The sequence below is a fragment of the Bombyx mandarina genome, chromosome 20 (assembly GCF_030267445.1).
Source record: "Bombyx mandarina strain Sakado chromosome 20, ASM3026744v2".
In the NCBI taxonomy this organism is placed as follows: domain Eukaryota; kingdom Metazoa; phylum Arthropoda; class Insecta; order Lepidoptera; family Bombycidae; genus Bombyx; species Bombyx mandarina.
Genome location: NC_143226.1, coordinates 60,482 through 73,983, shown reverse-complemented (window position 1 = coordinate 73,983; position 13,502 = coordinate 60,482). Strand labels below are relative to the sequence as shown.

The 13,502-nt window shown below is 36.7% G+C and overlaps 1 protein-coding gene across 2 annotated transcripts in view; it reads right to left on the bottom strand.

Annotated features, from left to right (window-relative positions):
- The window catches only part of LOC114250730 (uncharacterized), a 76,560-nt gene extending 64,385 nt beyond the window's left edge, over window positions 1–12,175 (bottom strand). For both annotated transcript variants that reach the window (XM_089735727.1, XM_089735728.1), the window contains exon 1: window positions 12,037–12,175. The gene's annotated coding sequence lies outside the window, so the exon portion shown is untranslated. The remainder of the gene's footprint in view (window positions 1–12,036) is intronic.
- Window positions 12,176–13,502: the final 1,327 nt, after the last annotated feature.

The following is a 13,502-nucleotide window of genomic DNA, read 5'->3' as shown; positions in this document are numbered from 1 at the left end:
AGAAGAGTAAGGCAAGTGAATTGCGCTTGGGAAGTTAACAAGACCGCACTTTTGCACTAAAAAAAATTGGGCAAAGCTTGCGTATAGCCCTGGACGACTTGTGTCAAATCACTGAGTTTCTCGTTGGATCTTCTCAGTGGGTCGCGATTCCGATCCGGTGGTAGATTCTGCGAAGCACTGTTCTTGCTAGGGCTACTGTTAGATTCTTCTAGTATTAGATAAGTTCTAAGGTCTCAAATATAGTTACAACGGCTGCTACACCCTTCAAACCGAAACGCATTACTGCTTCAGGGCAGAAATAGGTCGGGTCGTGGTACCTACCCGCGCGGACTCGTCTCGACTCACAATACGTCCTACCACCAGTAATTACGCAAATTAAAATTTTGCGGGTTTGATTTTTATTAGACGATGTTATTCCTTCACCGTGGAAGTCAATTGTGAACATTTGTTGAGTACGTATTTCATTAGAAAAATTGGTACCCGCCTGAGATTACGAACACCGATGCCTCGCTCAACACGAGTGCACCGGACGTCTTATCCTTTAGGCCACGACGACTTTATATTTATATGTAGTTATTCATTGTTAATGAAAAACTGATAGTACATTCTCAATTGCCGACTTTGTTTTCGATTAGCTATTGAATATTCCTTAGAAGTGACCCGCCTATTTTCCCACTGATCCCCTAAAATTAATACAGATTTGTTACGAAAACACCATTTTGTCCATTACGAGATTGCTTTCAAACGATAAGCTTATCGTATGATAAAACTATTGATTGTATTACGAAACGCATCAAAATGTATTTTAGATTTGCTATAAATAGAATAAAAGTGCAGCGTTCAAATAACACGCATATTTCAAACATCAAAAGACACATAATAACTATAACTATTCTTCAGTGTCTCTGAAAAAGATAAAATATTCGAGCCCTTACAATTTAAAGGTAATTAACCTTCGTAATAGTTAATTGTGAGATGAATAAATAGAATTAATGATATAGGTAAACAGCTTCAAAGCAAACGGGTAGACTTGTGTGGCGGTAGCTGACATAGAATTGAAGGAATTCAGCAAAAATCTGAATCGCACTAATGACATTTTCAAGATAAGCTTACGTAATATAATAATTGAAATGAATTCTAAACAGAAGCATTGGTTTGTCGGACTACCGAGTAATATCACCCAATCGGTGCGAGATCCCTTTGATATTCCCTATGATTTTAATTAGGCTGCTAAGGTTCACTTTAGAGTTTGTCAGTCTGAAAGAGTACACTGTATTGCACACCAAAACACAATTTACATTCAAAGAACAGTCAAAAAGCAGATACATTTGTACAATAGGCGGTCTTATCGCTAAAAGCCATCTCTTCTAGACAACCGTTTAATTTACAGAAATTCCGGTAAATATAAAAACATAGCAGGTATGTTGCGGTATACTATAGACAATACATTATTATAAAAAATACTAGCTGTACCCGTCCGCTTCCCTGGGCCTTTAAAATTAACATTATTATTTCCCACCCCCACAAAGATTCTCATCATTAACGCCCCCGCAACTGGTGTAGGGAGTCCAACACTCATATAAATATTAGCCTATCCATTAGGTACATGTATTTTCTACATGGATACCAAGTTTCAAGTCAATCGGATGCATGGCTCAGTAGTTATAACGGAACATCCGAAAAAACCACTGTAGATTTATATATTAGCATAGATATACATATAATAAACAGATATATGCACATAGCACACCGAATACACAGCCTTAGAAAATGAAAAATAAAAACAAATTTTCAGTTCAGTTGGACGTTCGTAATAATAAAAAAATATTGAATAACAAAGAGCCGATAAAATGCTCGAGGGCTGTGTTGACATGTTGACATATTTCACAGTTGACGTGGCGAAGCTAGGTCCGTCTAATCGCGATTTGAAATAAGTTTTTCCGTGTCCTAAGGTTGAAAATCGCATATCATATTTGAGCGTACGCCTGAGATGGTATCAAATTATTTATGTCATTGTTGTCTTTGAAGAAATTGAATTTACAACCTTTAAAAAAATGCAATATTTTAATCTCAAAACCTTGGTTTAATTCATAAAATCTTCGTGAATCAGTAGTACTTTGAACGCCATTTAAAAACGTTGAATCTTTTTAGTATTTCAATAAAAACAGTGAATTTCTATGCCCTTTTCCATCGTGTTCTCTACGTATATGATTCCTTTATACATGTAATGTTATTCCGTCAAGGAAACATGGGCGATCTGAAAATTGTAATAATAAATAACCTTTTTTTTTATTTTGTAATTTTACAGTCCGTTAACGCATTGTAACCAAAACCTAATTGGCAAAGCCAATTGAATTCATTTGATTTCATTTCTCAATTTTTATTTAATATGACATTGTTTTCTTCCTTCTTGCTTCGTTATTCACCATTGATTGAAATCAGTAAATCAGTAAGTACCTTCTTTGTAATCCTGGGTCATTTTACATCAATATTTATGAAAAAATACCTTTATTTTCATTTTTTTATTGTTTCACGGGTGGTAGGACCTCTTGTGAATTCGCACGGGTAGGTGCCACCACCCTGTCTATTTCTGCCGTGAAGCAGTAATGCGTTTTGGTTTGAAGGGTGGGGCAACCGTTGTAACTATAGTAAAACCTTAGAACTTATCTCAAAGTGGGTGGCGCATTTACGTTGCAGATGTCTATGAGCTCCAGTAACCACTTAACACCAGGTGGGCTGTGAGCTCGACCAACCATCAAAGCAATAAAAAAAAAATTGGTGAACGAACTCACAGTGCACTTGGTGTCGAGTGGTTATCGTCACGCTTGGGCCCCGTGAACTCACCAACTAGCCCGGCGACGTACGCATGGTGTCTCTAGACCATCAGCATAGGTAGGAAAAAAAAACCGGAGACATAGACATCAAACCGTGCTCATCGCAACCTTTCTAGATACATGAAGTCGAATTCTGCCAATTTTTAGGCTGGTATTTTTTTTTTAAATTACCTTTTACTAATTTACAACGAGTGGTCACAGAATAGATAGTCTTCAAACTAGACACTAGCTTCAGAAATGCCATCTTTTAATTGTGTACCAGTAATTTTTTGGTTGAGTAAAAAACAATTTTTATAGTAATCTATCTTTCACTTTATCAAAAATCTAACACAATAGCATATATCAGTAAATATTAAAATAGATTTTCTTTCGACACCATTAAACAAAATAATAGCCCTCATAATCTTGTATTTAATTAAAACCGGGCACAGCACGATATCGGTAAATGATAAGAGGGGACATAAAATCAATAGAACCGATAAACTTGATAAATTTTATTACACTGAACGTTCAACGTATGCTTCACCTATTTTTTTTATTACTAATATGGGGAGATAAGCTCAGGGCCCACCCAGTGTGAAGGGGTTACTTTGAGATATCAATTCGAAGTCCCAATTGTATTAAGTGTGTCTCATCCAACAAACCAAAATGCATGACTGTTTCGTGACAAAGCTCAATAGCACAATAGCACCTCGTTCGTTCAAGGCTTAAAAAGCCCAATTTAGGAATAGTAATGGTTTTTTTTTCATATAGTTAGTGGCCAATACCGTCTTGGAAGTGTTACAGGAACAGCCCCCCCCCCCCAACCCCCTGCGCCGGCACCTCTTAGCAAATTCGCCTCCCGGCAGGAGAACAGTTTTTTTATTGTTATCAAAGACGCACGATCATAGAGTAAATTTTCAGTGCTCACCATCACTCATTGGTATCAGTAGTGCCTGAATAACAAACAAATTGCCCTCAACCGAAAATCTCTTCTTTAGCGTTTTCTAAAAACTGGCCTGTCAAAGCGCGTAGGCAACATAGAATCAATACTCAACAATTTAGTTTCTTTCCGCCGATAAAATAATTCCGGCATCATTTTGTTTCTTTACTTCAACGTCCTCGAAAAATGTAACGTTTTTGTTTTAAACGCTATTTATTTAACTGACTATGAAACTTAAAATTTATTTAACATTAGTCAGATCGTCAATAAATTCCAAAACGGACTTAAAAAATGCCCCGTTAATTAGAGACACTGCAATTTTAGGGGAACTCTGCCCGAAGATTTTACGCAATTAGCCGTAAATTATAGTTAAGAAACCATATTACCAATTCAATAGAATCGAAGTGCTTTTCGTCAAAACAATTCTTGTTTTAAATATATGTAATCCTAAGATTATTGTCCACCAAAAAGAACCATAACATAATAAAGATATAACATACCAAGAATTTTCATTCCAGAAAATGTAAATTCGACAAGAAAACAATCGTTCACATGTTTATACGTTTTTTTTTTTGACTTATCATTCTACGAGCAGGTTCAAGTGCCACTTGAATCCAAGACCATGCTTTTCGTTGACCCTTCGGATGCTCGTTAATGCGCCCTCAAGTTACAAGAGCATTTGCACCACGGTGTGCCATGTCTGAGGGTGCTACAGATTTTTCGCCGAGACACGCTAAAGGAAAAGTGTGACTTTGACTGAGTTAACAGGATTTTTGTTGTTGTCAAAAGTCAATATTAGAAATTAGATTTGAAAAAGATGATGAATAAAGAATTAATATGTTTCCATTAATAAAAGCTTTAAAGACAGCTTGGCTTAACAGCTTTCTTCGATAAAATCACTATTTGTCATTATGCGATCTTTCATTGGTCTTGATTTTTTTAGTATAGACTGGGGAATAAGATCAACAAGAATAAGACCCGTGCGTGCCAATAACATTGACAATAGCCTTTTTAATTCTGAATGCGCAGTTTATCAGTCGTAACTATGTATTGATCACGATAAGAAACATAAATGAAATAGAACGAAGAATATTTCCTTTGCAACAATATCCCGTTATTTCTTACAAACAATTCGGTATCGAATTTCTAGACTCTGAACCTGAGGGACGAAATGAAATATGAGACGACGGTGCCTTGAGATTTATCTGCCGTTAGCAAAAACTTGATTTTATTCTGTAAAATCTTTAGTTTACAGAGCTACGTTATATTTATATTAAGAACTAGTGACCCGCCCTCGCTTCGCTTCGGAAACATTAAATTTTATTATTGACTAGCGACCCGCCGTTGCTTCGCTTCGGAAACATTAAATTTTATTATTGAATAGTGAGTCTCGTGATGTTACCCGCGGTTATTGTCGTACCGCGGGTGAAGCCGCGGGGCGAAACTAGTCTTAAAAAAAGTTATCAGCCATCTATCAGTGAAAGTCTCGTCAAAATCAGTCCAGCCGTTCCAGAGATTAGCCGGAACAAACAGACAGAGAGACAGACAAAAATTGTAAAAAATGTTATTTTGGTGTATGTACCGTATATATATTCATATGCATGTAGTAAAAAGCGGTTATTTCAATATTACAAGCAGACTCTAATTTTATTTATATGTATAGATATTATAACATAAAATAACGCAAATTTTCAAGGGAATTATTTTGAATATACATACAATTTAGAATATTCTTATCCTTATCCTTCCTTTCTAAACAACAATCAATATTTCATAGCTTTAGTGAATTATGCAATTATGCAAGAATTAGTCGTCGTGGCCTAACGGATAAGACGCCCGGTGCATTCGTGTTGAGCGATGCACCGGTGTTCGAATCCTGCAGGCGGGTACCAATTTTTCAAATGAAATACGTACTCAACAAATGTTCACGATTGACTTCCACGGTGAAGGAATAACATCGTGTAATAAAAATGAAACCCGCAAAATTATAATTTGCGTAATTACTGGTGGTAGGACCTCTTGTGAGTCCGCGCGGGTGGGTACCACCACCCTGCCTATTTCTGCCGTGAAGCAGTAATGCGTTTCGGTTTGAAGGGTGGGGCAGCCGTCGTTACTATACTTGAGACCTTAGAACTTGTATCTCAAGGTGGGTGGCGCATTTACGTTGTGGATGTCTATGGGCTCCAGTAACCAATTAACATCAGGTGGGCTGTGAGCTCGTCCAACCATCTAAGCAATAAAAAAAAAAAAAAAAAAAAAAAATGCAAAATATGGCTTTCTAATATTTTGATTCACCTTAATAGCGTTATTTATCGTAGAAGTCCAAGAGACCGAGAGAATTTCATATATTAGTGTAGCAATATCCAAGCGAAACAGTTTGATATAAACAAGCTAAGCTACCAATTACGGGAATTTACCAGTAATGCATAAGGATGTATTCACAAAGAAAATATTTTCAGACGGCCGTCTGGTGTAGTGGTAAGTGACATGGTCACTGCACAAGGGGGTCGCGGGTTCGAATCCCGCCAAGGGGAGATATTTGTATGATAAACATAAATGTCTTTAAAAGGGTTATGGATGTATATTAAATATATGTATGTGTATAATAAAGATCTTACATTTATTTCCGTTATCTGGTACCTGTAACACAAGTTCTTTACGAACTTATCACGGGACCAGTTAACGACCAGTTAATTAGACAATTTTCTCAATAGCATCTTAAACGATAATAAAGTAATGAAAAATAACTCAAAGCTAACATGAATGACATGTTTGAGTCCTATAAGGTTTTTTTTTTATTGTTCTATCCCAAACTAAAGGACTAGAAGGAAGAAGTCGTCATCTAACACTTTTTGTTTTGCTTACATAAACAACTGCGTTCAATGCGAACATTCTCTGCGTCAATAACAAGATGAGTTAGTTCATAGCGAAAAAAGGTTAAGTGCAGGTTTTTGTTATGCCAATGCAATGCTTCTGGTGCCAAGTGGTAGCCATTGGCATCAAAACCTAAATGCCGTCACCCATCATGGGACACGATTTAAAAGTCACAGTTGTATTGTATGGACGTTCTCATTCTTCAAACTGGACCGAATGACTGGTACAAGGCCAAGAATGTAGTAATGAAGCAGTAATTCATTTTGGTTTTAAAGGTGGGGCTGCCGTTGTATTATAAAAACTAAGACCTTAGAACTCGTATCTCAAGGTGGGTGGCGGCATTTACGTTGTAGATGTCTATGGGTTCCGGAATTAAAATTTGATGTAGCAGTATGTAGTAGAATAGCTCGAAGTGTGGCTGTATTTAACCAGCAAATTTATTAGCAATCAAGCATTTGTAATTTTGTAAGTATGAATTTAAAAAAAAACAATCTCTATGTATAAAAATGAATTGCTGTTCGTTAGTCTCGCTAAAACTCGAGAACGGCTGAACCGATTCGGCTAATTTTGGTCTTGAATTATTGGTAAAAGTCCAGAGAAGGTTTAAAACGTAGATAAATATGAAAATTCTCGGAATTAAATAAAAATAGTGCCCCGTCAGACGGATTCCTTTTATTTGTTTTAAGTTTATTTTATACAAAAGTTTAGGTCTTTTATTTATCGATTGAGGCACCACGAAGTCTGCCGGGTCAGCTAGTTAAAAATATAATTTTGACACAAAGAAAGCCTATAATTTAATTGTAACTGTTGTTTGTAATTATTTTAATATCATATTTCATTTACAGTAAAACAATAGAAACGCGACGAGAAAAGGCGCGTGGCGGCTTCACTAAATTGCTCTCTCGAGTACGAAGAGATAAAGTGTTCCGCAGAATGTGTGTTTTACGATCCATTGCGCTTTTTGGATGTGAAATTTACGCGTTCGTATTTTTCACAAGACCTACGACCATAGAATATTCAGAAAGATATTTATTTATTTCACTATTTCTTTATTTAGTTGCACCAACAAAGGATCATCCATTTAAAACATTGATAAATTAACAAGGACATTTGACATTTGACATTGCATGACAGATGTCACCTCAATTATAGGCTAGAGGTGCAATCGACAATGCAATAGCTGACAACATGATGAAATTAGACAAGTAACAAATTGAACAAAAATACAAAGAACTATTTTAATAATTATAAAACCCAGATTAATCAAATTTTATTAAGTAACCAAACAAGGAATTTTACTGACTATAGCGGTGACGTATAAAGGTGATTGCTGCTTCTATTCCATCGCAGATTTTCAGTTATTTATCGTGTTGAAATTAAAAAGGTATCATTCAATGCTATGTATAATTGTCAGAGAGTTTAACAATGATAATTTGGAGGGAAAATGAGAAAAAGACGATTTGCCAGGTTGTCCGGAACTTATTTACATATTCTAAATCATCGGGAACAGGTCACGCTCTGTCGTCTAACCTCAAATTAGGATTCCCTTCTACTTCTTCACTGTACGAGCCAGTCACACGCAATGTTCACTTGTAAATGTCGTTAGCGTGATTGAGGCTTTATGCAACATGTTCCATTTCTATTTTAGCTAGCCTTATAGTATTTTTTTCAATTATAAATTTTGCTAAAAGAGTCTAGGTTCAGTTTGGTGTCGGCCTAGAATAACGATATTTTCCAGAAGTTTGGTACGGCGACTAAGTTCCGGTTGGAAAGGTGAGACCGCTATTAAAAAACACAATCGAGACTACGACCTCATGCTTCAAGTGAGATATAGGCATCCACGTTGAAGTGTCCCACCCTCAATGCGCACCGAGGCCAAGACAACTTTGTCGACTTAAAGAAAAAAAAAAACAATTCCAAATCAAGAGCCCCAATATAAAAGTTTCTCTTGAGTTATGAATTCCAAGACCATGGACGAGATATTATCCCGAATACGGCACGTTTTTAACAGAAACCCTTCTGTTCTGAATGAGGCGATAATTACGGTTTGTGAGAATCTAACAGCGGTCATACAATGCAATTTGAAACCCCGCTTCTTAACGTGGGTAGCAGCAATCACGAGGCCCACGAAATCACCTGCGCTAATTCAATAATAATTAAACAAAAACCATAACTGGTTACATTATCGGCAATTTCTCATGCCAAATCGCATTCGATAATGCAAACCGCGTCTCGTTTACATGAACACAATCATAGAAGGATATAAACATTCGTGAAATTGAACAAGACGCGTGCTTAATGCAGTGCATGTATTAATAAACCCATAATAAACGTTCAGTGTGCGATTTTAGAAGCATTGTGACGTTATTTACGTCCTACACTGCGCGCGGGTTCTTTAATGAAAGAAAGTAATCTGTCAAATATAGTGTAAGGTTTGTTGTAAAATAATTAAATTTGTTAATGTTTAGGCAATTTTCGTATTGCCAAATAGCAACACTGTTGGTGGGAGCAATTACAGTAGTGGGGACGTGACATAATAAAAAAGGCGGTAGTCTGAAAAAACGATATAGAAATCAGTGTATTCGGTAGTGAGCAGATGTCTAAAGATTGTAAAAGTGAAGTTACAAATAAAGCAATACAGAATTAAGTAAACTACTGCAATCTGTGTATTATTTCCTGACTGTTGGAAGTGGAGGCCTACAATAGGTTGTATCATCCTCGAAGCTAAGCGACAATAAACTTCCAGTTGACGTCCCAGAGTAAATGGCACGAAAGAATTTACAAAGCAAAGAACTTTTCGTTACAGTAGATAAGTGTTTTGAGAATACGCAATGGAAAGCGTAAAGCTCTTGATGAACACAATCACCCCGAGCGCGGCGGGTAATGTCGGTGACGTAAATTTATTTATGTTTATGTTACATTGCGTAAAAAACATTTATACTATAATTCATTGATCTAAATCAGGGGTTCCCAAACTTATTTTGTCTACTGCCCACTTTGAGAATAAATTATTTTTTAGCGCCCCCATTTTTTCACATACCTAAAAACCACTATAGTGAGAGTTTAGTCGGTGTCTAAGAGTCCTCTTAGATGAAATTACAAATCACCTCCCACGATTCTGAACAACGCTCCCTTTTTTTTTTGGGTCTGTTACCGCCCCCCTTTAGGCCTGGAGCGCCCACAGGGGGGCGTTATCGCCCACTTTGGGAAAGGCTGATCTAGATTGTTCTAGTCTAAAAGTAGTACAACTAAAGCTATTAATAATTTTGCTTCCCCACGTACCCACCCTCTCCTTGCTTGTAAATCAGATATTGTATGGTGTGGTCAGCAAGGGCTCTTAACAATCACCTACTTATTCCTATGGCGAGGAGATCGTAAATTTCGATTTTACGTGTAGGATCAGTCTTACTCCAATGCAAACTCACATCTGTCCTTTTTTTTGTTTTTTTTAACGCTAGGGAATCCATTTACGGATACCCGGTCCGGGGGGGGTAACGAACCGGGTTATGTCGGACTCCGGCGCCTCCTGAAAGGGGGAGGAGGAGGGCCAAGGTCCTGCACCTCCCCGAATTCCTCGCAGGAGAAGAGAAGCAGTACTCATGTCTGTCCTAGACGTTACAATTTAATTCAATTCAAGTTCGATCGAGTATAGTTAATATTAGTATCGAATACAAGGCGATCCAGAGTAATAATCCAAAGTAATAGCTTCTAAACTACATAATAATATATTTTACAAAATCAGAAGGTAATTTGTTACGCACAACTGTACAATATTATGTAAAAAGTTTCTTTGACGTCCCTCGAGATATGAGCATTAGAACATTTAAAACGTATAAACATCTCAAAGAAGAACTGCAATCATAATAATTATTATAATAATGTAATAATCTTAATCTATTTAAATAAAAATTAATTACTGTTCGTTAGTCTCGCTAAAACTCGAGAACGGCTGAACCGATTTGACTAATTTTGGTCTTGAATTATTTGTGGAAGTCCAGAGAAGGTTTAAAAGGTAGATAAATATGAAAATGCTCGAAATTAAATAAAAATAACAATTTTGTTTTTCCTTTTTTTTTTTATTGCCCTTGTAGGCAGACGAGCATACAGCCCACCCGATGGTGAGTGGTTACCGTCGCCCATGGACTTCAGCAATGCCAGGAGCAGAGCCAAGCCGCTGCCTTTGATGTGCCTCCCGTCGGACGGATTCCTTTTGTTTGTTTTAAGTATATTTTATACAAAAGTTTAGGTCTTTTATTTATTTATTGAGGCACTACGAAGTCTGCCGGGTCAGCTAGTATAATATAGATTCCAAATAATACATTTTTTGATTGATATAATCTGAAGTTATAATGTGAGCCTACGGTGAAACTGCCTACCCAAATGGCAATAATAATTATGTTTGTTTGTAATTCGTGGACTGGCACTTAACTAAGGGCTTGAACTACTAAGAGTTTGGATGAAAATTTAGTTTATGTGAAAAATCCTTTACAAAAACGTTGATGTGACATTACTGTTAAAAAATTAAGAATATATTAGAAAAACCGTTATTATACAATGATTAAATGAATATTCTTTATTGTAGACCAAAATAATAATAACAAAGGTAAAACGTTCGATACGAAAGCACAATGCGACCTTATCGTTAAGAGCGATCTCTTTCAGGCAACCATCAGGTGAACAAAAATCATCAAAATGTAAAAAATATAAATCACATTTACTCTTTAAAAATAATAGTTTGTAATATCGATCCGATAATAATAAAAGCAATCGAATTCACTTGTTAGATTTCCGTTAGAATGTCCTTAGATAGAAATTTTCGATTTTTTTTACCTAAATATTTTTTCAGTACGTGTTCCTATCTTCAATACCTTTTGTAATTTTTTTATAATTTTTATTTTATTTGGAATTGAGCGTTGCTACAACGCACCTCCAAAATAATGTAGTTTTAATGATCATACCTATTTGAAGCACAGATTAATTAGTTTATTGCGTAGATCGCTAAACCAATTCTACTATTCAGTTAAAAACCATAAGACTTTTTAGTTTCTCCTTACGTTTCTAAATTAATATCTTTAAAAACAAAACGTATAACTAAAGTATTCAAATTACCGAAGAAGCGAAATAATTATCTTCGAAGAGTCTGTAAAATAAGCCGAGCGATCAATACTAACCGCCTACTAAATATTCTGTACAATTAAACAAGCCCATAATAGATCTAAAATAATCACAATAAAAACAACACCGATGTAATGTAATTTACGGACATTTTTAAACCTATTTTTGTATCAAAGTATCGACGCACAAAATCAGTTTAGGCATGCCCGAAAAATATTCCGAGCAACAGGTTCGAATTTGAATAATCAAAACCGACTTAATCTATCAAAAATACTTTGGGGCAAAACTCACCGTGAGCAAATTCCAATTGTCTATGAAGCAAAAAACACAAAAGTCACTGACCATTCACACATGAACAAATTGTATTTCAATGCACAAAATCTTTGTTATTACGCGCGAACGTAACACACGACCGCACCTTACGGGATACAGTCGGCAACTGAATGAAAAATGCGAAATGCTCGGGATCGCGAATCCTTAGCAGGCTGTTATGGCCCTAATAATGTAGACATAATCTGTGTTAGGCCTCATAAAGTAGTTTTAGGGTCAGAAGCACAGGGGAACAATAACAATCGTTGTTAAACAGAGTGTTCAAACGATTTTATTGACGCGCTCGGGGAAAATTAGAGAAATCGCTTTGAAAGTTTCAAATTCTTTTAATTAAGACTGTTTTTATCAAACCAAAACTGTTATAAACCGAGAAGTCCTTTCGGTTCGTAGATTAACAACATTGTATCTTAAGAATATTTGAAACAAAGATTTGTTACCATGATCATTGCTCCGATTAGTAAAATATTACATTTACCTTGTCGTGGTCTCGACTCAAATAAATGTAAGCATAACAACTTAAAACATGCTATAATATATTTTTTTATTGCTTAGATGGGTTGACGAGCTCACAGTTCACCTGGTGTTAAGTGGTTACTGGTGCCCATAGAAATCTACAATGTAAATGCGCCACCCACCTTGTTATATAAATTCTAAGGTCTCAATATGGTTACAACGGCTGCCCTATCCTTCAAACCGAAACGCAATACTGCTTCACGGTAGAAATAGGCGGGGCGGTGAAGGAATGACGTCCGATATAGATTTTACGAAAATTCCTATATTGCCTTTCTACATGGTGTAAAATGAACATGTCGTGATAATCGTCTTATCGTTGCCGCCGCTGGCTACTCCCCGAATCCTGATCACACAGGAGCCAGTCACCGTCGACGCCCTAGACACGTCCTTACGGATCCATCAGATCCAATAACCCTTGCATTAGATGCTTTCAGCTCTAACGCTAGGAGCATGCTTAGGGGCCCAGGTAACCCTACTCATCGAACTCGGCAAAGAGTTCGACGTGTAAACTAAGCCATGCATCAGCCCGCTGAGTTTCTTGGCCGGCTCTTCTCAGTGGCTCATAAAAAAAAAGAAAAACATGAACAAAAAGGCGTCAACATGAGGGTGCCCATAGACACAGCCCACTGAGTTTCTCGCCCGATCTTCTCAGTGGGTCGCGTTTCCGATCCGGTGGTAGATTCACTGCTCTTGCTAGGGTCAGTGTTAGCATCACTCCGGTTTGAGCCCTGTGAGCTCGCCTATTAACTAAGGTTACGCTGAAATAGCCTCTCAAGGCTATCAGCTTAGGTAGGAAAAAAAAATGAAGGTGTTCGTATCATGGACCCTACAACTAAGGACAAATTTATTAGAGCCATAGTTCGTTCAAAATGTTTATACCTATAGTATTTTTAACACCACAAATAAATATAAAC